The following is a 27,006-nucleotide window of genomic DNA, read 5'->3' on the forward strand; positions in this document are numbered from 1 at the left end:
AGTCATAAACGTTGTGTCAGTGAATAAACAAGACCATATAGTTATCTGCAAGGGAGATACAATTACTACAAGCAGATACAACCCCTGTTTTTCCCCTTTTATGGAGACAAAACTATTCCCCAAGCGTCAAACCTGACCCAAGAGATTATTCAAAAGTTCTAAAGCCAAATGGCCTGCAGGAGGTTCCAGATGACCTCAGTCTTGGGAGAGCAAATGCACCCAATAGAGATGCACCCATCCACCCTAGACTTCATGCATGTACCAAAACCCTATTCCAACCTGGAGGGCTTTGGTCTCAGGCCAAACAATGAATGTCTTCTGACTCAGGTCCACCAGTGCATGTATTCTAGAATGGAAGGCAGGTTCTAGTTTAGGTCCATGAAGCAATATTTACTCTCTAGGCTGTGCCACTTCTATGTCCCATACAATCTCTTAGGTTGGTCCCACCCTCCTGGACTGTTCTCCCTAGACAGACCTGCCTGGCCACGAATTTTGACACTTCAACTGACTCACCAACTGTCACTTGTACTTTGACCTTATAGTCACCTTGACAACATTTACTCCTAATTTTCTCCTACCATGTGACCAACAGTGGTCAGTTCAGTCCTGGAGTCAGTCATATCTATAAATACACATTATAAAATATGAGACATTTCTGTATATATCCTAGAGCCAAGGAAGCTTAGTAATGGTCTGGTCAAGCTGCCAGCCACCTGGGAATCCCTCTAGTAGCTTCTCTTGCCCGCTGTTATGGCAGCCTCCTCCTTGGCCTGGTGCAGCCATGCCTTCATCATGCAGCCTGAACCACATTTCTCTTAGGAACCCCTATGCAGAGGTCATGGTGCCACGAGCTGGCTGGAAAGGCAGCACCAAGAGAAGTGCCACATCATCCCCTTTCTCTTCACACTGACAAAAGTTGAAGGAAGCATAACAGAACTGAGCAGAAGATTTGGAAGGCAAGCTTCACTTGGATTTTTCTAAATTGGAAAGCTCACTCAATTCCCAAGGTAGCCTGTAGGTTTTTCCTCCTCCAATTAATGCTTACTTTCATCAAAATAAGATGCTAACATATTTAAAAATTTTAAATAGTACCAAAAGGCTTAAATCACAAAGAGTAGTCTCTTGGGTAACTCTCCCGTCCACTATGCAGTGCTCATACACAAATTGAAATGATGTTTACATTGTAAAAAGTGTTTCTTTTGCTATCCCCAACCATATTGCCATCTTATGTGTATATTTCTATTCACTGGTCCTAGATCTACCATCTAAAGGAAGACAGGACAATTCTACACTGCTTTCCCATGACAGTCGTTCAAATATCTGCAGATACCAGCAAGGCTCGCCTTTATCTTTCTTCAGGCTAAATATCTCCCCCTCCTCAACTCTTTCTCTGTGGTCTTTAAGATCTTTCCCTAAACAATTGTCCTCCTAAGGATACATGCTAGTTGATAGATGTCCCTTTCAATTTATATAAAAAAATAACTGTAAGTAATGTTCTACAAATGGACTAACTAGTAGAAAATTCAATGAGTTTATTAATTGTCCCATTAATTCCTCCATGACTGGAATAATGAAAGCTTTCTCTTCACCTTACTCCATTCCCCCACAGAGATATCTTGGAAGATGATAATCAGTGTCTACATATATAATTAGACCCCTAAGGATGGTGGTTTTAAAGTTCAGTTGGGTGAAAGAGTATGTGTTGAGAGACACATGAAATGCCTACTTGTCTGCACGTTGATCAGGAAAGGGAAAGTTAGAAAGTTATTTCTCTTTTCCGTTATGTGTTGAGCCAGCACCAGCTGTGATAGTCATAGTTTGTCGCCGAGAAGTCAGCACATGTCTAATACAATTGATATCAGCAAAACAGCTGAGAGAATAGAGAATGCCTGCAGTTCTCCAGTGAGGACGCATCATCTTATATCCACACTTGCCCTGGACAGGTTTTTCTAAATTATGGTAAAAAACACATAACCTAAAATTTACCATGTTAACCATCTTTAAATGTACAGTACAATAGCATTAGCTATGTGAACAGTTTGAGGCTTCAGTTTTCTAGAAATGCCCTGGACAGCTTTTTAAGTGTGTCTGGCCAAAGGTTACCATGGACTGTCCTTCTGGAAGCCTGGAGCACTATCTCAGATTGCATGACTCATATTTGGAAATGGGCACTGTGGAAGGAAGGGCAAGTCTGCTATCTAGGGTGGACCAGGTTGTGCCCTACACCAAGGCACTGGATCAAGGGGTGAGCAGGGTCAAATCCAGCCTTCACTCTGCTTCCTAAACCACACTCCAATTAGCACACGGAGAAAAGGGCAGGTTTTTTTGCTCATACACAGGACATATGAGTAAGCAGAGTCCCCCTGGAGGGGGTCCCTGGAGGGTCAAGGCAGGGGAGCAAGGCTAATAAGTAAAGAAATCAATGAGGGGCCCCTAGATAAGAGTTTAAATCCTTGGGCACTTCTTATTTCAATGTAGATAGAAGTCATAGTTACTAAACTGTTTCAAAGTTTTTCTATCTTATACACTAATTTTCTTACGTTAGGCCAGACCTTCTGTGAAACCTGATAAGCCTGTCCGTGGTGATGACAACATATCTAAATAAACAGAGCACAAAATGGAAATATTCTCTGCCTCCCTATTGACCTTCATCTCCGTGCCATGTGCAATGTCCTATGGAGAGCATTGTGTTCCCAGTAGTGACTAGCAACAAAGGCAGCAGGATCTCCCGGCAGAGCTGGGAGCCAGGGGATTCACCACAGACAGGATGTAAGCCCCACAAGGGCAGAGATCTTGGTCAGTTTTGTTTATCAGTATATTCTAAGCAATTAGAACAGTTCTCAGGACTGAGTAGGCTCTTAGCAAAGATTTACAGAATGAATAAATGATTCAGGGGAGATGTTTTAAAAATACAATTTATTATTATTTTTTAATTGGGTCATTTTAATTTTTTTTAATTGAATGAAAGATTCTTTAAATTCTATAGTGCTTTACAATTTTCAAAAGGTTCACACACATGATTTCATATAATCCCATAATAACCCATTTTTCCCCCCACCCATATATTAAACCTCACTCCCTCCTCCCTCCACTGGTAGCAATTAGTTTGTTCTCTACATCTGTGACACAAATAACAAATGCTGGTGAGGGTGTGGAGAAAAGGGAACCCCCCTACACTATTGCTGAGAATGTAAATTGGTGCAGCCACTGTGGAAAACAGTATGGACGTTTCTCAAAAAACTAAAAAGAGAAGAACTACCGTATAACCCAACAATTCCACTCCTGTGTATATATCTGAAAAAAACAAAGACACTAATTTGAAAAGATGCATGCACTCCAATGTTCACAGAAACATTATTTACAATTGCCAAGATATGGAAGCAACTTAAGTGTCCCTCAACAGATGAATGGTCAAAGAAGATGTGGTTTTTCTCCAGATATATGCCTAGGAGTGGGATTTCTGGATCACATGGTATCTCTATTTTTAGCTTTTAAGGAACCTCCATACTGTTCTCCATATTGGCTGCACCAATTTACATTCCCACCAACAGAGTAGGAAGGTTCCCTTTTCTCCACACCCTCTCCAGTATTTATTGTTTGTAGATTTTTTGATGATGCCCATTCTGACTGGTGAGGTGATATCTCATTGTAGTTTTGATTTGCATTTCTCTAATGAATGATTAGTGATGTTGAGCATCTTTTCTATGCCTCTTGGACATCTGTATGTTTTCTTTGGAGAAAAGTCCATTTTTTGATTGGGTTGTTTGTTTTTTGATATTGAGCCACATGACCTGTTTGTAAATTTTGGAGATTAATCCCTTGTTGGTCACATTGTTTGCAAGTATTTTCTCCCATTCTGTGGATTGTCTTTTCGTTTTGTTTATGGTTTCGTTTGCTGTGCAAAAGCTGTTGAGTTTAATTAGGTCGCATTTATTTTTGTTTTTAGTTCCATTACTCTAGGAGACAGATCAAAAAAGATATTGCTGCAAATTTATGTCAAAGTGTGTTCTGCCTATGTTTTCCTCTAAGAGTTTTATAGTATCTGGTCTTACATTTAAGTCTTTAATCCATTTTGAGTTTATTTTTGTGTATGGTGCTGAAGAATGTTCCAATTTCGTTTTTTTACATGTAGCTGTCCAATTTTCCCAGCACCATTTATTGAAGAGACTGTCTTTCCTCCACTGTATAGTCTCGCCTCCCTTGTCATAGATTAACTGACCATAGGTGCGTGGGTTTACTTCTGGGCTTTCTATCCTGTTCCATTGATCTACATTTCTGTTTTTGTGCCAGTACCATACTGTTTTTGTGTGTTTTTTTTTGAAAACCATACTGTTTTGATGTCTGTAGCTTTGTAGTATAGTCTGAAGTCAGGGAGCCTGATTCTCCAGCTCTGTTTTTCTTTTTCAAGATTACTTTGGCATGGAAGCACCTAAATGTCCATTGACAGATGAATAGATAAAGACGATGGGGTACATAAATACAATGGAATACTACTCAGCCATAAAAAAGAATGAAATTTTGCTATTTGCAGCAACATGGATGGACGTGGAGGTCATAATGCTAAGTGAAAAAAGTCAGACAGAGAAAGATAAATACAATGTGATATCACTTATATGTGGAATCTAAAAAAACTATAGCAAACTACTGAATAAAACAAAAAAGCAGACACAGATAAAAGTCCAATTTAAAAATGAAATTTATTTTGACATGAATTGATTGACTGACTGACTTCCTTCCTTCCTTCCTTCCTTCCTTCCTTCCTTCCTCTCTCTCTCTCTTTCTTTCTCTTCCTGCCTCTCTCCTTCCTTCCTTTGTTCCTTCCTTCCTTTCTTTCTCTCTTTCTTTTAAAACCTTGGTAGGACACCAATATTTTCTTTTCAAAGGACCCACATACCTGCTGCTTAAAAATTGGTTCTTGAATATTGCTAGGCATCTTAATTCAGCTTACCCATCTGAGTTTCTAGAATCAACTTACCCCTCCTTTGTGAAAATTGTGGCAAAACTAGAGGTTTTTTTGTTTATGCATAATTTATCTATGATTTCTTAAACATTATCTTTGAGATTTCTTTCACAAATTCTTTTAAATTTCAAAAATTGAACACTGAATTAATAACTCAATCACACATGTCAATGATAGAAATTTGCATTGACGAATATTTGGAATTCTAGAATATATATTAATACCCCTTGGCCAAATCTAGTCTATGTTATTCTTTAAAAACTAGCTCATATCTTACCTGTCTTCCCTCATTTGTGCCATTCTCTACTGTCTCTCCTTTACTGTGTCTCACTTTACCAACCGTATCATCAGTTTAAATTAGACTCTTTCATTTGTTGACATATTGCCTTATAACTAACTAATCCTGTGAGATGAGGGGAATGTTTTTTTCTTTCCAATTATATTATAATGCTAATGGATGTAGGTAGGATTCTAGAGGTAGAGGAAAAAAACAAGTTAATAAATACTTTAGTCCAATAGTCTTAATACTAATTTTCTAAAGTTGCACAGCTCCTCAGAGCTTTCAGGACTGCATGAGCCTCACAACCACATGGCAATGAGAGTAAGAGTAACATCTAGATTAAATGAGGAGATGAAAATCCAAAGAAGTGAAGTCTTTCCAAGGATTGCACTGCCTGCTAAGAGCCGAACACAAGACTCTGACTTAGCAACGGGATGACACTGGAAAAGTTTGAACTTAAATTGTTTCTAAGGATTGAACTAATAATGTCCAACACAGAATTCCTTATGCATTAAATGAGATGACACATAAAGTATTTGGCACAATGCCTTGTATATAGTAAGTGCTCAGTAAATGGGGGATACGGTCATTGTTATCAATGCCTCACGAACAGCACATGTTCTTCTTTTTATTCTGGGCCTGGGAGACTATGGTCAATGAGCCAAATCTGACCCACCACTTGTTTCTTAGGGCCTGCAAACTGAGAATGATATTTACATTTTTAAGTGTTTTTTAAAAATCTAAAAAATAATGATTCATGATACATGAAAATATATAAAATCCTAATTTAATTTTCCTTAGATATCTTTTATGGGAACACAGACACACCATTTGTTTACATATTGTCTATAGCTGCTTTCTCACTTCAAAGGCATAGTTGAGCAGCTATTATGAATATGAATAGCATATGGCTCACAATACCTAAAATATTTACTCTTTAGCCCTTTAAAGAAAAAGTTTCCCAACCTTTATTCCTAACTATCAAGCTAAAGTTTCCAGATGAGCTGTCCATGAGTAAGGATTTATTTTCCTTTCTGCCTTAGGCATGTATCTACTCATTTTACCTCTTATTTATAAGAAAATAAGGAGAAAGGATGCCAAAGGGAAGACTAAACAATTTGCTATTATTAGGGAAAGCTTTGAAGGCCTGTGATACCCTCTTTGTCATTTGTTTTTATCCCAACTCCTCCCTCCTTTTGCCTCAGAGAGGAGGGTGGGGGCAGAAAGAAAGAAATTAGGCCAGCTGAAGTTCCAGTGCTATTAATCAGATGATAACACAGGCGCTGATAGGCTTTTCTCCTGCAGCCAATCTGGAACCCAAGAAAGGTAACAGCAGAAGCAGCACAATGCAGCTAAATGCAGTATCAACAACAGTCTTCAAAGAGCTTCATCTTCAGTCAATTCTCATTGCCCACTAAACAAAGAAATAAAGAGTAAATCAAATAATATCAGTTGAGAGACTGCCATAGGTTTTGCCATTTGAAAGAAATGCTAGAGTTATCATTCCACTTTACAGCCAGACACAGTCCAAAGCAAATATCTTGAGAGTCTACTTGTGCTTAACACTGTTTTAGAAAATCTGTCTAGGCTTTAAAATAAGGAAAAAATGAGAGCATTTTACTAATAACCCATGAACTTTTTTCCCCCTCCTGTTTGGCTGGAAGCTGTGTATATGATTGTGTTTGATGCAAAAGGTATCCTTTGCTAAAAATGCCTCAAGGTGCATCTTAGCCTATAAAGGCTGGATAAATGATGGCTCAAGCAGAAAAGGAAAACAAAAAATAATGGAACTACTGAAGTGGGGTTTTAAGTCTCCCTAGCCTTTTCTCTGAAAATAAAGGATGTGGACATTACTAAGTGGGACTATGTATATTCAGACAGACTCGCATGTGCACACAACACAAACATACACATGAATATTGTCTTCTCTTAACATTATCATATTTAAAAGCTGATTGGCTGTGGCTGAAATTAATTTACAAGCACTGCAAACACCTCTGTGGTATCTCTTAGAAAAAGGAATTGAGACAATAAAAATAGGATGTTTAAACTCAATGTTCTTGCTACATTTAATATGTCTCCCACAACTCAAAACATGCTCCACTGACAGCCTCATCCATTCACATCTTCTAATGACTAACACATATAGAAGGATCTGTCCTTCATATGTGTTCCTAGATAGGTTATCAAACTAGGTTTTGAACATTTTCTCAAAATGGTTTGAGCCCTTAACTCAGTGAAAGCACATTAGAAATACAGTATTTTAAGATAAGAAATAAGATAATCAGTAGCTATAATACTGTGCATAAAAGCAACAGCAGTTAAGGAAGTTTGTAGTTTGTTTTTTCTTGGGATAAACCAACTGTGAGGTCTCATCCACTGTAAGAAACACAATTTCTCAGACTTAGGCAGAAGCTGCCAAACTCAAAGATAGTCACAGTTCCTACTGTCTTCGTCTTTCTGACTCTGCAAAGTGACTCAAAAAACATTGTCTCTCTTACTGTGCATAGGTTTACTGAATTCATGAGAGACAAATATACGAATTCTTTCCCAATAAACCTATTCCCAGGAGAGGGACTTCCCTGGCTGTCCAGTGGTTAAGACTCTGTGCTCCCAATGCAGGGGCCACAGGTTTGATCCCTGGTCAGGGAACTAAGATCCTGCATACCCCATGGTGCAGCCAAAAGAAAAGAAAAAAAAAATAGCTCTTCCCAGGAGAAAATGACCCATCTGGTGTTTACAGCACCCGAATGGGTGCATTATTGAGCCTCAAGCCTGATGTTTCCAAAGCAGAACTTATTCTGTTTTCTCCTTTGACCTGAATGTCCATTCCTGACTTCACGTTTTCCATTCCTGTTAATGTCTTTATCATCCTCCCAATCATCCTCTTGGCCTTGCAAAAGTGGCCGCAATACCTTTGATTCCATGACCTTAATATCTCTTCCATCCTTCCCTTCTTTAGTTCAACTCCAGAACTCCACCTCCCTGTTTCTTAGTTCAAGTTTCCATGATCACTTCTGGCCAGGAATATTGCAATCACCTTCTAACTTGTCTTCCCACTTCTTGTTTCTGCCCCTATAAGCCATTCCCAAGGCACATGAGCTTTGGCAATAGTGGAGCAGTGACTCCTGATCAAAACCTTCAGTGATGGGCTTCCCTGGTGGCACAGTGGTTGAGAGTCCGCCTGCTGATACAGGGGACACGGGTTCGTGCCCCAGTCCGGGAAGATACCACATGCAGCGGAGCGGCTGTGCCCATGAGCCATCGCCGCTGAGCCTGCGCGTCCGGAGCCTGTGCTCCGCAACGGAAGAGGCCACAACGGGAGAGGCCACAATGAAAGGACTGCGTATGGCAAAAAAAACACACAAAAAACAAACAAACAAACAAACAAAAACCTTCAGTGAATCCCCAGAGCCTACAAAGAAGTGCAAACTCCTTAGCTATGTTCATTATTATTTTTTATTATTATTATTATTTCCTCTCCTGTTCACATTTATTAATCTGCATGGTGACTTAGATGATCTAAACACTGGGGGAACATCTCAAAAAGCCACCATTTTTTTTGGAGTGCCAAGTATATTTAATGTATTACTCCTAATCTGTATAGTTATCCTATAAGACATGCATCTTATACCCATTTTATGGACAGAAAGAATAAGCTCAGAAAAATATGCTGACTTTCCCATTGCCCTTAGTCCCTGGTATAATACCTTCTATATACTCAATATTATTTACATAGTTATTAAATAAGTAATTGTTTTCACTTTTCCTCTGTCTCTTTTGATAATAATCTTAAAGCACATGACACTATAGCTTTTTTGTTAAATTCTTCATCCACAGATAAAATGTTTCTGATTAACTATTAGAACTCATCTTGTGCCAGGTTCACATGGAAGAGGTACCACCTTCCCTGGGGTCCAAACCCTCTTGATTCAAGACAAAGACGGTACTTCATTACCCTATATGGTAATTACAGGTCCCTTTTCTAATGTACAAGAACCAGTGAAGAAAATATAATTCGTTTTACTTTTCAATTTTATTCTACTCTAGCTGCCTGATTGAAATGGAAATCCTCAGAATAAACATTTAAAACTATAATAGGTCAGAATATCAAGGACTCTCTCACTATCTTCACTCAATTTGAAAAAGGAAAAGATCATTTTGTACGATGTTAAGTAGTATATTATTACCTCTGGCCAGGAAGACTGCAATAATTTCTAAATCTGTCCTGCCATCTCTTATAGAAGGAGTACTGATGTCAAGCAACAGTCTTTCTATGTAAGGATATTTTGATCAAGATGAATTCCATAAATATTAATTTACAGAAGATACCTCTGAAATTACAGGTACATGGTAACTGTTTACAAAATCGTATGATTTTCTGAAGATTTATTTTTTTATTCTTTGCTGAATTATTCATATTGTCCTTAAAATACCTAGATGTGTAAAATTACACTTAAATCATATATTTTGAATTTAGTAGAGTACATAAAGTTATATAAAAATTTATTAATTTGTTTACTTCTTAAAGCATTTTATATTCTCTGATTTTATTAATCTCTTTGAATGTTTATGTGAGCAAAGATTTACAATTTTAAGACATTTAAAATGGCTGAACAGGGTGTAAAAACTGAGAAACCAGAACACAGATCTTATAAAACATTAATGGAAAAATCGAATAACATAAAAACAGAAATAAAGTTCTTCCCCAGCATCAAAGAAAGAAAAGAATAAATATAAATCAGATGAAGAGAAAAAGGATCACACAGAAGTTCCTACCTACTTACGGGGTATGACTAATCAACATGCTGTAATCAAGGAGGTAAAGCTCAGCATAGGAAATATTTATCACAGCTTTCAGAAGGACAATGCAAACTACTGGGACAAGCATGGAACACTGAAATAAGCAGAATACATTATACAAACACATAGTAAGAGACAGATGGCACAATATAACTCCCTGTACAGCCTCTTGATCTAAAAACGGTCCGTGAGCATTACTGCAATGCCTGAGTGTTTAAATTTAAGGTTGTAGTAGTACAAAATTGCACAAAAGAGAAAGTTCATAAATTACCTGTTAACTTTGAGATCAAGACAGATCTAGTGATATGATTTCTTGATTTTAAATGTAATTTCTTACCTTCGCTCTATTTGTTCTGAGGAACTACATAAGATATGCAGGAAAAGTGAGAGAGACACTAGGGACACCAGCTCGGGACTTGGCACATGGTAATGTTCATTGACACAGAAAGCTCCCGAATGGTCTGAGGAATAACAGTGTGTTTAGAGCAGACACTCAGCAGCAGGGTCTAGAGTTCAATGCCATTGGAACAATGTGAGAAGCTATCTTCAGAGCCCACTCAAGCTGGAAACTCTCTTTACCAGTCAAAAGGAGTTGGATGCACTATACCTATTCCCACAACCCCAGTGGATGATACTGGGGTGGTCTGACGTGGAGGAAGACATAAAATGTGAATGTGTGGACAAAGCATGAGCTTCTTAGAGAGAATGCTGAGGGAGAAGAATGGATCTAAGTGCCGTGGTTAAGCCCGGATTTCTAACTGATAAAGACACTACATAGATGACTGCAGAGCCAGAGGAATTCCTCTGGGTAGTGATAAAGGCCCCGGTTCAAGCAACAGAGCATGCCAACCCAGGTGGTATACACTGAGGAATTTACGAGAACTACACCTTCCACCTTCTTAATGAGGGGGGGTAAGAGGTTAATAGCAGACACAGCTCTACCGACACACGTGGACACAAACAAACACACCCACAGACATACACACATCTGATCTTTCAGTTATGTGTAATTACACTAAGTGTGTATTACTAATCTGCAATATGGACTATGGCTCTTGGTTCATCCTTTTCAGAGTCCCCGCATACAACAATACAATTTATGGTCTGCACAAAGGCATGTGGTAGAACGGGTGACAGTGAGTCTGAAATCCAACTTTCCTTCCTTTCACCAAGACAGGGGCCATAGCCAGTTGTCCTGACCTGGGTTACCAGAACAAAGGAGAAAGGCGTGTCTTTCTAAATAGGCTTCTAGCCCTTTGTGTGATTTATAAAAATGCTACTGATGGGCTAATGGCAACTATGATCCTTTCTGAATTTTATAAGGTTCAAATTAGGGAATGCCTCCAGGGCATATGTTAAATGTATATTCGAACCAAGTTGCCATTGACTGATAGACTCCGTGCAGCCAGGATTCTGTCTGTGGCTGAGGGACCAGACCAGGTAAGCAACATGTCTCATCATATTGTAAAAGGTGCTTATGTCTATCTAGGCAACTAACATGGGAGGAATAGCAGTAGTAATAATAATAATAATAAAATTAGAATATGAAACTCTAAAATTACAAGAAATTGTAATTTTGTATGCTCATAACAATACCATATGAGTGCCCACTCAGAGCCTGTGTGAAACTAGGAACTAGACATGCTATGATCTGGGTGTGCACCCACCACCCCAAATGTTCTTATTTTGTCAAGTCCCTGATGGTGCCATTCTTACCTCCTCAAATATCTGGAACGCTTATTACCAAGTGAGTCAGTTTTATTTTTAGAAAGAGAAGCAGCTGGATATACTTTGTCCCCTGAAGGTCCTTTGGAGACATAATATGTCTGGACACATATTTCCTCTTTAAAGACGATGGCAGGGAAAGGGCAGTTTTTAAACCAAATGGAGAGGACTTCTTACAATGAAACTTCAAGCACTATGGCACATGAGTGGGAATCTTTGTGGGTAAAAGGTTTATTCTCTCCCACCCTCACTGGTCCTTTGTCCTTACATAACCCTAAGTAGGCAAATTGCTCATTTCCTCATGCTGATTTTTAATCAGAATACACTAAGGCAAGTTGACCCCTCCAAGCCTTTCGGAATTCTGTTATTTCTACCCAGAATGCCCTTCTCTCCCCTCCTCTTTCCCTCCTGAAAAACTGTTTACATGTTACATGCTTACATGTTACCTCTTCTCTAGCTTATTCTGCTTCTCCTCAGACCACCTCTGGGTTTAATGGCTTCTCCCTCCCTCACCCTCCTCCCTCACCTTCCTCACCTGTACTCACATAGCACTTTAAAATATGTTAGTATACTACTTATTGATTCATAACTCTTTATCTCCTGGTCAATCCTCCCAGCTGGATAGCTCTTTGCAAACTGGGATACTATCTTTTTAATCTTTGTTACAGACAGTGTGCTGGATAGTAGAGAAATATTTATTGCAATGAAGCATATACACTATTAAAATGTTATTCTTTTATATTCATATTTTGGTGATATTTTTCTTTGCATATTACCATTTCACCTGGATCCTCAGGTAAAGTAAAGAAAATTAAGACTTGGACCCAGGCATGAAATAAACTGTGTGACTCTGAACAAATCTCCCACTTCTCTGTCTGCAGTTTCCTTATCAGTAAAATCAGGGATTGGTCTAGAACAGGGTTTCTCAACCTTGGCATTCTTGACATTGTGGGAAAAATCATTCTGTTTGTGGAAAGGAGTGAGAGGCAACTGTTCAGTGCCTTAAGAATGTTTAGCACGTTCCTGGCCACTAGATGTTAGTAGCACTCACCCAGATGTATCCGTCAAAACATATATACACTACTATATATAAAGTAATCAACAAGGACCTACTGTATAGCACAAAGAACTCTACTCAATATTCCGTAATAACCTATGTGGGAAAATAATTTGAAAAAGAATGGGTATATGTATAACTGAATCACTTTGCTGTACACCTGAAATTAACACAACATTGTTAATCAAATATGCTCCCATATAAAATATTTTTTTTAAAAAAAAAAGAAGCTTTCCAGAAAGGCCAGGGCTCTCAAGTGCCCTCCAATATAAAATAAAAATTAAATTAAAAAAGATGTCTCTAGACATTGACAAATGTCCCCTCCCCCCCCCCCCGGGGGGTGGCATTAAGACCACCCCAGGTTGAAAACCACTGGTCTAGACTAGAGGTTTTCCATACTTTTGAGCATGGGACTCCTTTTTCCTAAAGAAATATCACCCATTGTATAAGGAAATAACATAAACTGTAGGGCTCTGCTTGAAAGGGGTAGAGACCGCACTGTTGAAAATCCTCTAATTTCTATGATTTTCTGATTTTAAAGAAGCACAAGTGAATACACCCAAAACATATGCCAGATGCTGCTTTCCATTTACTCCAAGATATTTACCATTAAACACTGAGATTTGGAAAAATCAAGTTGAATTTATGCACCAAAGTTAAACATCAGTCATAAATGGTAGATGGTGGCATCAAAATATTTTTTTCTTTAATCCACAGAAGGGATTCCCCTGCTACAGTCACAGTACAGTAAGAAAAGCAGTCAAATGTCTTTGGTATTAAGAAAATGTTATTAATTCATACAAATAACATACATTAGGCAATGAACTTTTTAAAGACAGCCCCAAATAAGGGTTACACATCTCCACTTAAGGACTGTTTTTTATTTGTGTGACAACTATTGAAATGATTCCTATTACATAATAGTTGCTTGATGTTAAGGGTACAATGATGAACACACATGTATACATGTATATGTGTGTATGTATGTATATTCCTATGTATATATTTGTGTGCACATATGTCACATATAACTTATTTTACCAAATATGTATCAACTTTCTATTAACTATGAACTTAATTAAAATGTGACCTAAAGTTGATGACTTACTAATTTTAAAACAAAATTATATATGTAAACATACAATGGGATTATTACCAGGTACACATATATCCATTCATTCACTAGAATATAAAATACCTTGTATAAAATATTAAAAGCTTTAATCATTGATTCTTTCTCTGTGTCACCAGAATATGAGAGATTTTACTGAAAAGTTTTTTAAATGTTTGCTAATACATAAAAGTAGGTTCTAAATGTAAAAATTAGCCCACATTCAAATCAATACAAATATTCAGTTCAAAATTACCCTCATGTTTAGTAATTCTGAAGAACAAGAATTAAAGATTAACATAAAACAGCAGGACTGTCAGATGTACCTTATCTGTAGGCAGTAGATAAAAAATTCTGAAAGGAGAGTTCAATTTAAAATTCTAACAGTAAAAAAAGCAAAGGAAGTACTAACACTGGGACCCACATTAAATTTCTCTCTATTCTATGGTGATCCAGAGCAAATAAGTAGGTATTAGGAGGAAGGATTTCATTTTCCAAAGGTAAGCAATAAGGCAAAATTCAGAAATGTTAACACAAAAGATGAAACTGCATGACCCCCCTCTTTAACTGACTGTCACCACCTTATTCCAATTTTGAAAACAACTAATAATCAGTTATGCTCTTTTAAGCTCTTTGAACCACTGCCTTTCTGTGTTTTCAACCTGACGTTTAATCCTTGGGTAAGCAATGTTTCAAAACAGACATGCAGATTAGAACTCACTCACCTGTCAAATGTAGCAGAAAATAGCCTCTCTGCTGAGTTGGAGAAACATGCATTGTCCCCACAGAGCTATAACAAGCTCCCCAGATTTCTCTTCAATGTTTAGAAGCCAGATGTCTGATCACAGCTGTTCTGAGTCTGTTACCCTGCTTTTATTTAACCAACGCTTCCTCTGAATGGAGTGTTTCCTTTGAAGGTAACCACTTGACCAGTGATACCCACTGACCTCTGCTGTGTGTGTGTGTGTGTGTGTGTGTGTGTGTGTGTGTGTGTGTGTGTGCGTGTGCACAGGGTAGGGGAACACAAAGGGGACCCCATTTCTTTAGGACTCACCATTTAACATCACAGTTGAGTGAATAATTTAAGACTCAGAAGCAGAGGTAAAGTGAGGGTCTAAAATGGGTAACACTGGTAATTCCCTGGCAGTCTAGTGGTTAGGCCTCAGAGCTTTCACTGCTGGGGCCTGGCTTCAAATCCTGGTTGGGGAAATAAGATTCTGCAAGCCGCATGGCACAGCCAATAAATAAGTAAGTAAAATAGGTAACACGGATTCCTAGCCCCACTTTCAAATGGGAAACCACTCATTTTTGGTAAGTCCCATATTATGAAAGGGGCAATCTATGAATGCTATAATTAGACTACTAACTTACAAAACTCCATAAACAGTCTAAGAGATAACAAAATTACTGTAGATAAAAGTGCTTCCCCAGAAAGCTAAGGCAAGAAAACATGAAAGGAAGAAAATTAGCTAAGATTCAAATTAAAAAAAAAATCAAAAAACGGAGGCACTTACAACCCTTTGGTTACTTCCCATTCTTTCGAGTAAAAATTGAAATCCCTTCATGCGAAATTCATGATCTGACTCCATACCAACCATCTCATCACTCATCTCCCCTCTCATCCTTTACAGCAGGAGTCAGAAAACTTGTTCCGTGAAGGCCAGGTAGTAAATATTCTAGGCTCTGTAGACCATATTTCCTTCCATATGCAACTACTCAGCTCTGCTGTTTTAGCATGAGTGCAGTCTTAGCCAATATGTTGAAAATAAGAATATGGCTGTGTTCTAATAAAACTATATTTATGGGCACTATAACGTGAATGTCATATAATTTTCATATATCATAGAATATAGTTCATCTTTAAATATTTTTTTAACCATTCAAAAATGTGAAAACAGGGGAGCCATAAAGAAATAGATAGTGGTCTGCATTTGGTCCACAGCCATAGTTTGCCCACCTAGGCATCTCTATAGCCTCCAGTTCGCTAAGTCAGTAGTCTATCATTCCATAGATTAAAATACTTTGAGGACTCCACACATGCTATGCTCTTTTGGGCATCAAAGGCATTGTACTTGTTCCTTCTCTTGCAATACTCTCACCACATCCTTCTTTGACAAACTAATTTCTGCATACCTTTCACTTTTCAATTTCTCTGAGATGTCTTCCTGAGTCCCTCATATCTGGGCTTGATCCCTCTTCTATATGCCCCATGACACACTAGACTTTTACATCACAGGACTAGTGACATTGTGCCTGGTCCTAGACCAAATACAAGTTGGTCTGAATTGCTATCCAGTATATATCCTGGGCCCAGGCACTAAACTGGTGCTCAGTAAATACCGATTGAATAAATGGCTGAAGGTAGGAGCTGAAGAACATTAGGATGACAAGTTGACCTAGATTAGACTAGCCATTGGGGTGTTGGAAGACTTTCTCTAAAGACAAGTTTGAATGAATAAAGAGCTATTTGGATGCAGTAGTATGGCACAGTGATTAAGAGAATAGGTTCTGACATCAAACCTGCTTGAGCTCTGTGTGACCCTTGGCAAGTGGCCAGAGTGTTCTATAACACAATTTTCTCATTTGGGGGATGCAAATGGTACAATTTTATAAAAACGGAATGTGCTCACACTAGTGGAACATAGTGCTTGACACAAAATAGGCTATCAATAAAACATATCTATCATTAGTACTGATATCAGGCAGAAAGGAATCTAACCTCAAGGACTCTAAGGACTAAAAATGAGAGCTTGTATTTTATTTTTCATCAATAAATTTATTGACTCGCTGCACAAAAAATGTGTCCAGTAGAACCAATCTGATTTGAAAGATTGGAATAAAGAATAGAAAACTGATTTATCCTTAGAGCTAGAGTCCACAGATACGCAATACATCTAGAATTACATCTCTATATGTAGAGAGATAAGGAGGCAGAGTCAGGTTTCTCACATGCACTAATATATTGCAAGTGGCTGACTGAAGGTGCAGGGCTCATGACTGAGTTGGACAGCTTTGCCAACTGCCAAGAGATAAGAAGAAAGGCGGCCTTCTCCTTAACACAGCGTAAACCTCCCGCCACCAAATCTGTTACCTCCATTCCCTAGGAGGTGGCAGTAGACAAGGGCAGTGACAAACACAGGGTGCTTTGGATGGAAATTGTCCTTAATATTTTACCATGGTGTTTCACAGGGCTTGCCACCTTTTACTCATTTTTGTAGCATCTCAATCTCTCTGCCCTTATTTTCCATTCTAAGGAGGGCATACAGCAAGGTTGTCCATAGGTCACTTACTCCCAGAAGTTCAGGTGAAGTCCCCATTGCTGATTTTGGGCAAGAAGTGACTGGAGATGGCCAGCTCTATATGATTACTGACACCTGGCTCCCCTGGCAGCCCCACTGTCTTATAAGCCCCATCCCTCTCTCCTTCTTGGGCTGAACAGAACAGGATGGTATCAGCATCAGAAGTGCTATGGGGGGCTTCCCTGGTGGCGCAGTGGCTGAGAGTCCGCCTGCTGATGCAGGGGACGCAGGTTCGTGCCCCGATCCAGGAGGATCCCACGTGCCACGGAGCGGCTGCGCCCATGAGCCATGGCCGCTGAGCCTGCGCGTCCGGAGCCTGTTGCTCTGCCGTAGGGAATAAAAAATGCAATTCTTATTGTGAAAATTTTAAAATAGTTTTTATGATGAGTATAATACTATCTATAATACTATGATAATTACTGCACAGATGTTACATACATAACCAGCGACACTGAAATTCTTGCTAGCAAGATTCCTTGTTAGCACTGCAAAGAGATATAAATTGATTACTGAATATATGTGAATAAAAAAAGAATTTTGCAAAGTTGGCTCAGTATGGGAATATCCCTAGGATTTTCTAGGTTCGGTAGGTGGAAAGAGTTATTTTTCTTTGAAGGATGTAACTTTTTTTTTGAAGGATGGGTCCTATGGTGTGTATTGGAGGGGTTTGGCTTTTTTAAAAGTCTTGTATTTGTTGTAACTGTTCATATCTTTTCTGTGTTGAATTCATTATTCTCATGGTACTGGCCTTTTAAACTACATGCCTCTGAGTCTTTCAATTTATAAATATGTTATCTTCATAAATATTGTAAAAACAACAAAAAAGTAAAAACTATTAGTATACTATGAATGTGGATTGTTGTATAGATTTTTGTACATAGATGTTTGGTCTTGAATTAAAAATATATTTCAATATAATATTGTTTACAATTATAAGCTAACATTTATTGAGCCCCTACTTTCTCTCTCTCTCTCTTCTCTCTCTCCAATTTATTTCTTAGAATAAAAACAATGAGTTATGTGATTTTATTATCCTCATCTTACACATGAAGCAATAGGAACAGAAAAGTGAAGTAACTAACTCAAAGTCATAGACAAGGTACATGGCAGATCTCATTAATGATCAAGTATATCAAATTTCTAAGATTTACTAATTTTATTCATTATTTATTATGATTTTAATCAGGAAAATTTATAAATATTACCTTGTCACTATGTCCTACAGGCATATTGGAAAGGTGGTTTTTGTAGTTTTTTAGTATATTTAGTATGTTAGTATAGTTAGTAGTATATTTTTCAGTATGAATTTTATTTAAGATACAGAGTCAAGTCAAATGAGTGCAGAAAACGTATCTGTTCACTTAAAATTCTATTCATTACTCACTTTATAAACATAGGAGGATCAAATAGAATATTTTCTACTAATTTTTGATAAATCGTGACAAATGTGCACTCAAAGATGTGACAGCCTACTGGAAAATTGCCCTTTACCACAGTATTGCTGAGAAAAATATCCTCAGAGTGTCTTTTTAGCCAGTCTGTTCTCAGCTTCTTTCTCCAAAAAGAAGATTAGGTTTATCAGGACCAAAGTGTAAAATAAGCTACATTTATCTCAAGACCACATACACATGATGCATGAGCACACACACTCACATATGCACATACACGTACACACATACACACACACATGCACACCTCCCCTATTATATCTTGCTCTTTGCTTCTTGCTTCCTTACCTCATTCCCAAAGAACTATGTACTCAGTAAACTATAAAATAATCCTTACTAATATATTGGGAGTGAATTACTCAAACATTATTCTTCCAAAAAGGGGCAAATTTAGCTTGACCAATGAAATGGACACTACCTTGGTACCAAACAATTATATTTCATTTATGATCATTTGAAAATTCACTTATACTCAATGAAAATATTATATCTTGCAGTTCACACTTTGTGTTGCTATTTAAATTTTTAAACAGAGATGAAACTCCAAATGGTACCATATAATGAAATCACTGAAGTAACTGAAATTCTACTTCTGCATCTTATTTATTGCTATACTTCCAATTTACTGTTTAAATGCAAGAATATATAGTACTACAGGTTCTAGAGACACAAACTACATCCTAAGAGAACCTGAAAAATTCCAAACTGGTAAGAACTTAAAAATTACTCTTGAATTGAACACATAGTCTACAAACCAAGTGTATAGTTGGGAGTTATCCAGATTAGCTCCTATATGATACATTATACCTAAAATATAAAAGATACTAATTTGAAGTTAATATATGTATTATTATAACTCAACTGTAACCACAGAATCTTTTCAGAACTTCCACCAAAAAAAAAGTTTCTTGGGGAGGAATATTTTATCACTTAAGACTGTTGAGAATTGATATAACATGGTAATAACAAAAAGTCAACCAATTTTGTATGGTTTTATCATTGTTTTTAAATTCTCTAGATTACACTCCCTTCTTGCTGGTACCTGGGGTACTCCAACCACCATCCTCTGATGCAACACTGAGTCAAGAGAAAATCTGTTTGGTGAGTTTCAACTGAAATATCATGTGAATGTGATGTATAACTTGTAAATTAGTATACCAATGCAAGGTACTAATTTGTTTTAACAGTGTGCTCTGGAAGACTGAAAGGGCCTGTTCACAAAAGAATGCTTCACTATTGACAACGTTTCAGATGACTTCAGGGAGGAGATGTGCTTGAGAATGAGGTCTAGTCTGGCACTCTTGGCTTTATACCAAAAAGAGATACATCCATAAAGCCAGGCAAGGAGTTCTGCAATGTGATCAAACACAAGTTACGCATGAGAAAATTATCCTAGTATATTCTTTGCAACACTTTTGAAAACGCAACTCAAAGATGTAGTTTCTAGTTACATATGCTAGATATCCAGGAAACTGTAAGGAACTGAACTTGACTGGTTGTGTTGACAGAGTGTCAGAACTGCAGGCCATTGCCAGAAGAAAATGTGGGAGTATAATACACAAGAAATGGAGGTGCATCACTGATTCTTTTTAATGCATGGAAGTTTACAGTAGCAGTGATTGAGTTCAGACTCTAGTTCTACAAAGCTTGTCAGGAGGGGCACTGCATAACTGTGGGGAAACTATTTTCACACTCCAATTAAACTAACATCTTGGTGAGTCTAGATTTTTAAAATTAGGTTTCAGATGAAACTCGCTAAATTCTATTTAAATTGTTAAGACATATTGATATATCACTCTGCTCTAAAAATGACTAAAAATTCACCAAAGGCTACGTGGCCTTGGGCAAACCAGTCCTCTCTGGCCTTAAATTTCCTCCTGTGTAAAATGAGAGTTTAGACTTGATCATCTCTGACCTTCCAATTATAATTTTAGATCTATGGTCTGATATATACAACAGCTTAGGAAAGATAGCAATTAACGTCGCTTGAGTGCTTGTCTCACCTGAAAGAAATCTGAGCTCTGTTAAAACCTGCTTTTCTTAGCTCAAAGACCATTCTGACTTGACAAAATTAAGTTATATAAGAAAAGTCTTCCTACAAAAGGCAATTCCAAGGATTTAAGTTTGATTCCAGGATTATTTCAAATTATTCAGGTCTGTATACTAAAGTGTGGTCAAGATGACAACTCTGCCCTAACCGCAAATACCTGTAAATGAGTGTGAAAGAATCCATGACCTTCAAAAACTAACAGAATTGAGCTTAGCAGTCGTTAAAATTCTAAATGTATTCAATGTTTTTCCAAAGGCAGTATTTCCTTTAAAAAAGGCAATGTAGGAAAAGCTTTTCTTATTTTGCCTAAATTACCAAACAAAGAAGTAAGGCATGGTTTAATACGGCGCTGGAGATCCTACCATATGATGCTGCTTTAGGCAGATATAAAATGGGTAATTTTCCTTTAACAACAACAGACGGCTTGTGTTTTATTTCTTGAGTTTGCCATGAATCACTATAGAATTCACAGCAAAGTAAATGAGAATGTGTTCCTTTCTTGACTCCCTGCCATTGTTAATTCCCTATTTCTTTTTTTTTTTTTTTTGCGGTACGCGGGCCTCTCACTGTTGTGGCCTCTCCCGTTACGGAGCACAGGCTCCGGATGCGCAGGCTCAGCGGCCATGGCTCACAGGCCCAGCTGCTCCGCGGCATGTGGGATCCTCCCGGACTGGGGCACGAACCCGTGTACCCTGCATCAGCAGGCGGACTCTCAACCACTGCGCCACCAGGGAAGCCCTTAATTCCCTATTTCTTAGAGGTAGAATGAGTTTTAAGAAAGCCATGTGTTGTCAACAGTACTTCCTATTAAAATTCCCTTTAGTTCTTTATGTGACGACATGATAGCATTCAGAACAATGACTGATTTAAATTAACACAGCAGAAAAAGTCTTACCAAAAAAGTCCTCAGTAACATCCAGCACTCATATAATCACTAGATATGCTTTGAGGTTTATAATTACTTCTCTGACACCCTCTATTCACATGTGAAATCATTTCTCAATGTAAGAGAACAGAAATGAGGCTTAAATACTAGGCTTTATAGAATACAGAATTATTCTAAGCGTTGACCAAAAAAGTGCAATACACCCCTCACCCTATCTCAGTTAAAAATAAATTCTTCTAAAACACAGAGCTGGAAATTTGTTGCAATGATAATGCTGTCCAAACAACCAACAACAGAAAATTAAATGGTTGGATATTTTCTTTCATAATATATTTTTTCTTTGTTTTATAGTCTAAACATTTTTTCTTTGTGAACCTTAGTTAGCATAAAAAATTTCATGAATAGCTCTCCTGACTCACAGCCACTTAATGTCTTCCTTAAAACCGAATCTATAGAATTGAAGTTTTAACTGTAATATTTCTAAGTTAAGTAAGGCGATTTGACAGCACTATAAAAAACATTTAGTTTGTGGTTGCCGTGAGGTTGTCTGATTTCTGAATTCTGTAGTCTAATTTCTCCCAACAGGTAGAGGAAGCCTGTCCATATCTTTGAATAATGTTCTCCAAAATTTATTACTATTTAGGTTATTCATATTGGTACATGAAAACTTTATATGAATGATATTATAATATCTAGAAAAAACACTGCCCTCAATTTTTCCTAAGCTCGCCACATTGATCCCATCAGAAAATATCCATAACCACAAACCTCAAATGGTCCCTTAGGGATGCCCTAAAATCCCACTCTCATTATCACAATGATTACTTCATATCTTTTCCTCAAACCAGTTCTGTCTTCTCCTACTTCATTCTCAGCTGATAACCACCTCGTCTCTTGTTTAATGTTTCTGGGAAAAACAGAAGTGATGAGAAGATGACATACATACCCCACCACCACCTCTACCCACCACTTGCCCCTATACCTTGGACTCTGACTTTCCTCCTGTGGAACTACCCTCCTGATAAAGTTCCCATGTTTCCACTGAATGCTAATAAACAGCTTTGTTTTCTCACTTGAACCAACCCATCTTGACTATTCAAAGACATTGTCCCTGCAATTGTATCACTCTCTCTTGGAATCATCAATTTTTTTGTCTCTTCCGAATCATCCCCATTGGTGTAAAAACACAGTGTGTTCACTGATATTGGCAGCTTAATTTTAAATTAATTTTTAAAAAGCAGATGAAATGAATGGATAAATGAATAGATGTAAAATAAAGCAAATGCAGCAAAATGCATAGAATCTAGGTGGTATGGCTATGAACACTGAACTGTTACATTCTTTCAACTCTTCTGTATGTTGGAAAAATTCCACAATAAAATATTATAAAAAATCATAGTCTAATTTCTTGCAACTTAAAAAAAAATTTCCTCATCTACTTCTAGTACCACTTATTTCTTTGTTTCCCCCACTCCTACAAAGTATTGCCTAAACGTTTTGACTTTGATTTCACTTCATTGTAAAAGTTTATATAAGGGGATAGCATGGAATGACTTTCTATTGCTAATGTCCAAACATTCTGTATCTTTATAATCAAATCATATCTCATATATATCTTACCGGCTTCTTTTTGGATCCAGCCTGAAAATCTTTGTCTTTTAATTGGAGTACTTAGTCTGTTTACATTAAGTGACTACTGTTATACCATTACCAATATATATCTTAGTATTGCTCTATGTAGTAGACTGCATGTGATCATCTCCATGGTACACATTAAGAGGGTAGTGAAATAACATATAGCTAACAAGCTAACAGCGATAATTGACTAAAAATGGTTAAATAATATAAAAGGAAGCAAGGGGAAAAAAACATAGGACAAATCACTACTTTTACCACAATCTGGACAATGCAACAATCTGAGACTAGTTAATTCCTATTTACTGCTGATTCTATCCTCACGCATGTGTATGTGTATGTGTGTATATTATGTGTGCATGTCTATGTGTCATATATTTAATTCTTTTCATGTTTCACCTCAAAAGACATTATTATTATAGTTTTACATAGTCAACATTCATTTGGATTTACCCACATATTTACTCTTTGTTCCACATTCTTTTCTTTATCTCTATGCTTCCATCCAAGCTCATTTTCCTGCATGAAGAACACTCAAGTATTTTCTTTTAGTGTGGATCTGCTGGTGATAAATTCTCAATTTTTGTTTACATGAAAATGCATTTATTTCAACTTTATTTTTGAATAATACCTTGCCTGGATAAAAATTATAGGATAGCAGTTTCTTTCAGTACTCTGATTAGTTCATTCCATTAATTTTGGCTATCATTGTCACTAGCTAAAAGTCACTTGTCTCTTATTTTGAGGTTAAAGTTCTCTCTCTTTTTAAGGTAACATGTCTTTTTCCTCTGAGTGCTCTGAAAATTTCCTCTTTACCTTTGATTTTTGATGTTTTCTTAGGAAATAACTACGTGCAATTTTCTTGAAGTGCATGGCACTTTTGAATCTGAGTAATAATGTCTTTCATTTTAATTATGTATCAGCTTTCATGTTTTTCAACCTCTTGTCTCTGTATATTTTATTCTGGATATTAATTCTGACTTATCTTTCAGTTCACAAATTCTTTCTTCAGGTTTGTCTAATCTGCCTGCTACTAAAGCTATTAACTAAAGCAACTGAATTCATTTCAGTTATTGTAGCTTTCAATTATAAAATTTCTATTTTATTCTTTTTTATAGCTCCCTCCATCTTGCCATTTAATTTCCTGAACACATTAATTTACAGAACTTTAATATCCCTGTTTGATAATTCTAATATTTGCATCATTTGTGGATTAATTTTAAATTATATTTTCTCTTTTTTTAGTCAATATTGTTTTTTCATGCCTTGTTATTTTTAATGTAATATCACAACTTGTACTCTATGTACTATATACTTAAATATCAATACTATATTCTTATACACTTATAGTAAATAAGAAGTTAGAGATGATGATATCTTCTTCCAGAGAGAAATTAGTTTGGTTGTGAGCAAAATATTATGGTAAAGATAGATCATCTTAATCTAATGAGAGACTGAGCTGATCTGAAACTGGGCTTTAGTCTTTGTAAGATCTGATCCCCACACTTCACCCATTCCAGAGTCCCAGGTAAAAATGTGGGCTACTGTGGCATATCATAATTTCCAAAGATGGTTCTAACAATCTATGTCCATTTATCTTGATCCTGAGCATGCCTCTGTAACAACCTTATCAATATATTAGAATAGAAATCCTAGCCTGTGACTTTTGACTATAGATCACAAAAATGCCCTGCACTTGTGTCTCTTTTTCTTTGAGATTCTCATTCTTGAAACTCAGCCACAATGCTACGAGGAAGCCCAAACTAGAAAATTTGGAGATAATAAACGCACAGGCCACATCTTGTGTTTGGGATGACATCCTCAGCCAAGGTTCCAGCTGACAGCCAGCATCAAGTCCTACATACATGTGTGAAGGCTCCTCCTCCTCCAGACTGTGATTCTAGTCCCCAGACATCATGCTACCCCCAGCCTTTGAATCTTCCCAGCTGAAGCTTCAAACACTATGGAACAAAGACAAGGCACCCTGCTGTAACCTCAAAGAATTCATGAACCACAGAATCTCTTAGCATAATAAAATAGTTATGCAATACTACATCTCAGGTGATTTGTATGCAGCAATAGTAACTGGAACAGGTGTCTTCTAGACCTTTTGTTCCTGAACTTCAATTTCTGTCCCCCTAGACTAGTGAAACTACCAAAAGCTCTTCTCAATCCCTCCTTGCCTTATTCACTGCTTTGTAATTGGCAGATATTCACATTTCTGGATTTTCCCTCTTTCCAAAATCTTGACCCTTCAAGAGCTTGCTCACTTAGTACTTTTCTAGTGGTTTTAATATTTTAGTTATTCTTGGTTGGGAGGGTTCATCTGAAACAATTTAATTCTTCTTTTTTGGGAGCATATGTCAACTCAACCCATGGAATTTTTAGTTTAAATCATTATACACACACACTTCCACCTATATTTTTAATTTCTAAAAGGCCTATTTAGGTCATTTAAATTGTGTTGTTTTTAAAATCTTTTTATTGCTAACATTTTTAAGCCTCTCTTAATTCTTAAAACATACTAGAAAAATTTATATTTTATATTTATGTCTGATAATTCTATTATCTGTAGCTTTTATGAATGTGATTCTCCTGTGCTTTCTGTTTATTCTACTGGCGCTTACTTATGGTATATATTAATACCTTTTTGCCTTAAATACATTATTTCTTAAATACATCTTAAAAATATCTTGGAAATTATTTATGCCTTATGTGAAATTTTATATTTCCAGAAAATCTGTTTCTGCCAATTACTTTGTTCACTATCATCCTGGCATCAACTTATATTAAATTCTTCATTTGGGGTTTGACCACACAGCATGAATTCTGGCTGCAAAACTTGTCGAAGGCCAACTCAAATTTTCAAGGGGCACATTTTTTTTCCTCCGCTCAGGCCCAGGTTACTAAAGACAAGATGGTTTCACTCTTTGTGGATTGAGTTTACTGATAGTTTGCTGTTGTCCTTTGGTATTCCCACTCTATGAGGGGAGTTCTTATTTACCTCTCCATCTCTACCACAAAACAGACTTTATATCATGTCTACTCTGGGCTATGCATCCTTCAACAGAAAACGGAAACAAGCCTTGCCACATAACCTAAGGTTGAAATTTAGTTTGGTCACTTATCTTTCAAGCTTGCCATTTTCTCTTCTTTTATTTGTTTTAGCATTTTAGGATTTGTTATTGTTTTCCCAGGTCACAATACGTTTGAAGGATGCTTGTACATTTTGTCTAGCTTCTTAGTTCTATTCATTAAAAGAATCACTCAGATACCCAGTGAACTTTGTACACTCCTTCAAGATGGCAGCCAGGAATCCAGATATATATGTGAGTTTTACGTGATAGACCCAGTTAAAAAAGGTATCACACAATGCAAACAAAACAAAGTGGGTTCAGTCATGAGAGATGCCAGTCTGTTCCCTCTGGCCAGTGAAAATGAAAGTGGAAGCTGATTAAGAAAGCATCTGGAAGTGCAAAATATGGGCCCAAATTACATGTTATGGCTTCTTGCTGCAGCTTAACACTGTAATATCTAAACTATTTTTGTTCTTAACTCAAATTCTCTTTTGTATGCTAATAAACAGTGGAGGGCTACTATGCCCCTAAGACCTTGAAAATGAGGGAACGAGATGACTTTTTGAAAGTTAAACTGAAATTTATCACTTGGATCTGAAGTGAGCCAGGGGTATCACACTGCCCCAGTACGTTGTCCTTACATTTTATGCACCTAAACCTCTTGATTCCATGCTC

The 27,006-nt window shown here is 37.2% G+C and overlaps 1 protein-coding gene across 1 annotated transcript in view; it reads right to left on the reverse strand.

Annotated features, from left to right (window-relative positions):
• The window catches only part of CTNNA2 (catenin alpha 2), a 1,042,487-nt gene that overhangs the window by 971,287 nt on the left and 44,194 nt on the right, over positions 1–27,006 (reverse strand). The window lies entirely within an intron of this gene.

The sequence above is a fragment of the Tursiops truncatus genome, chromosome 14 (assembly GCF_011762595.2).
Source record: "Tursiops truncatus isolate mTurTru1 chromosome 14, mTurTru1.mat.Y, whole genome shotgun sequence".
In the NCBI taxonomy this organism is placed as follows: domain Eukaryota; kingdom Metazoa; phylum Chordata; class Mammalia; order Artiodactyla; family Delphinidae; genus Tursiops; species Tursiops truncatus.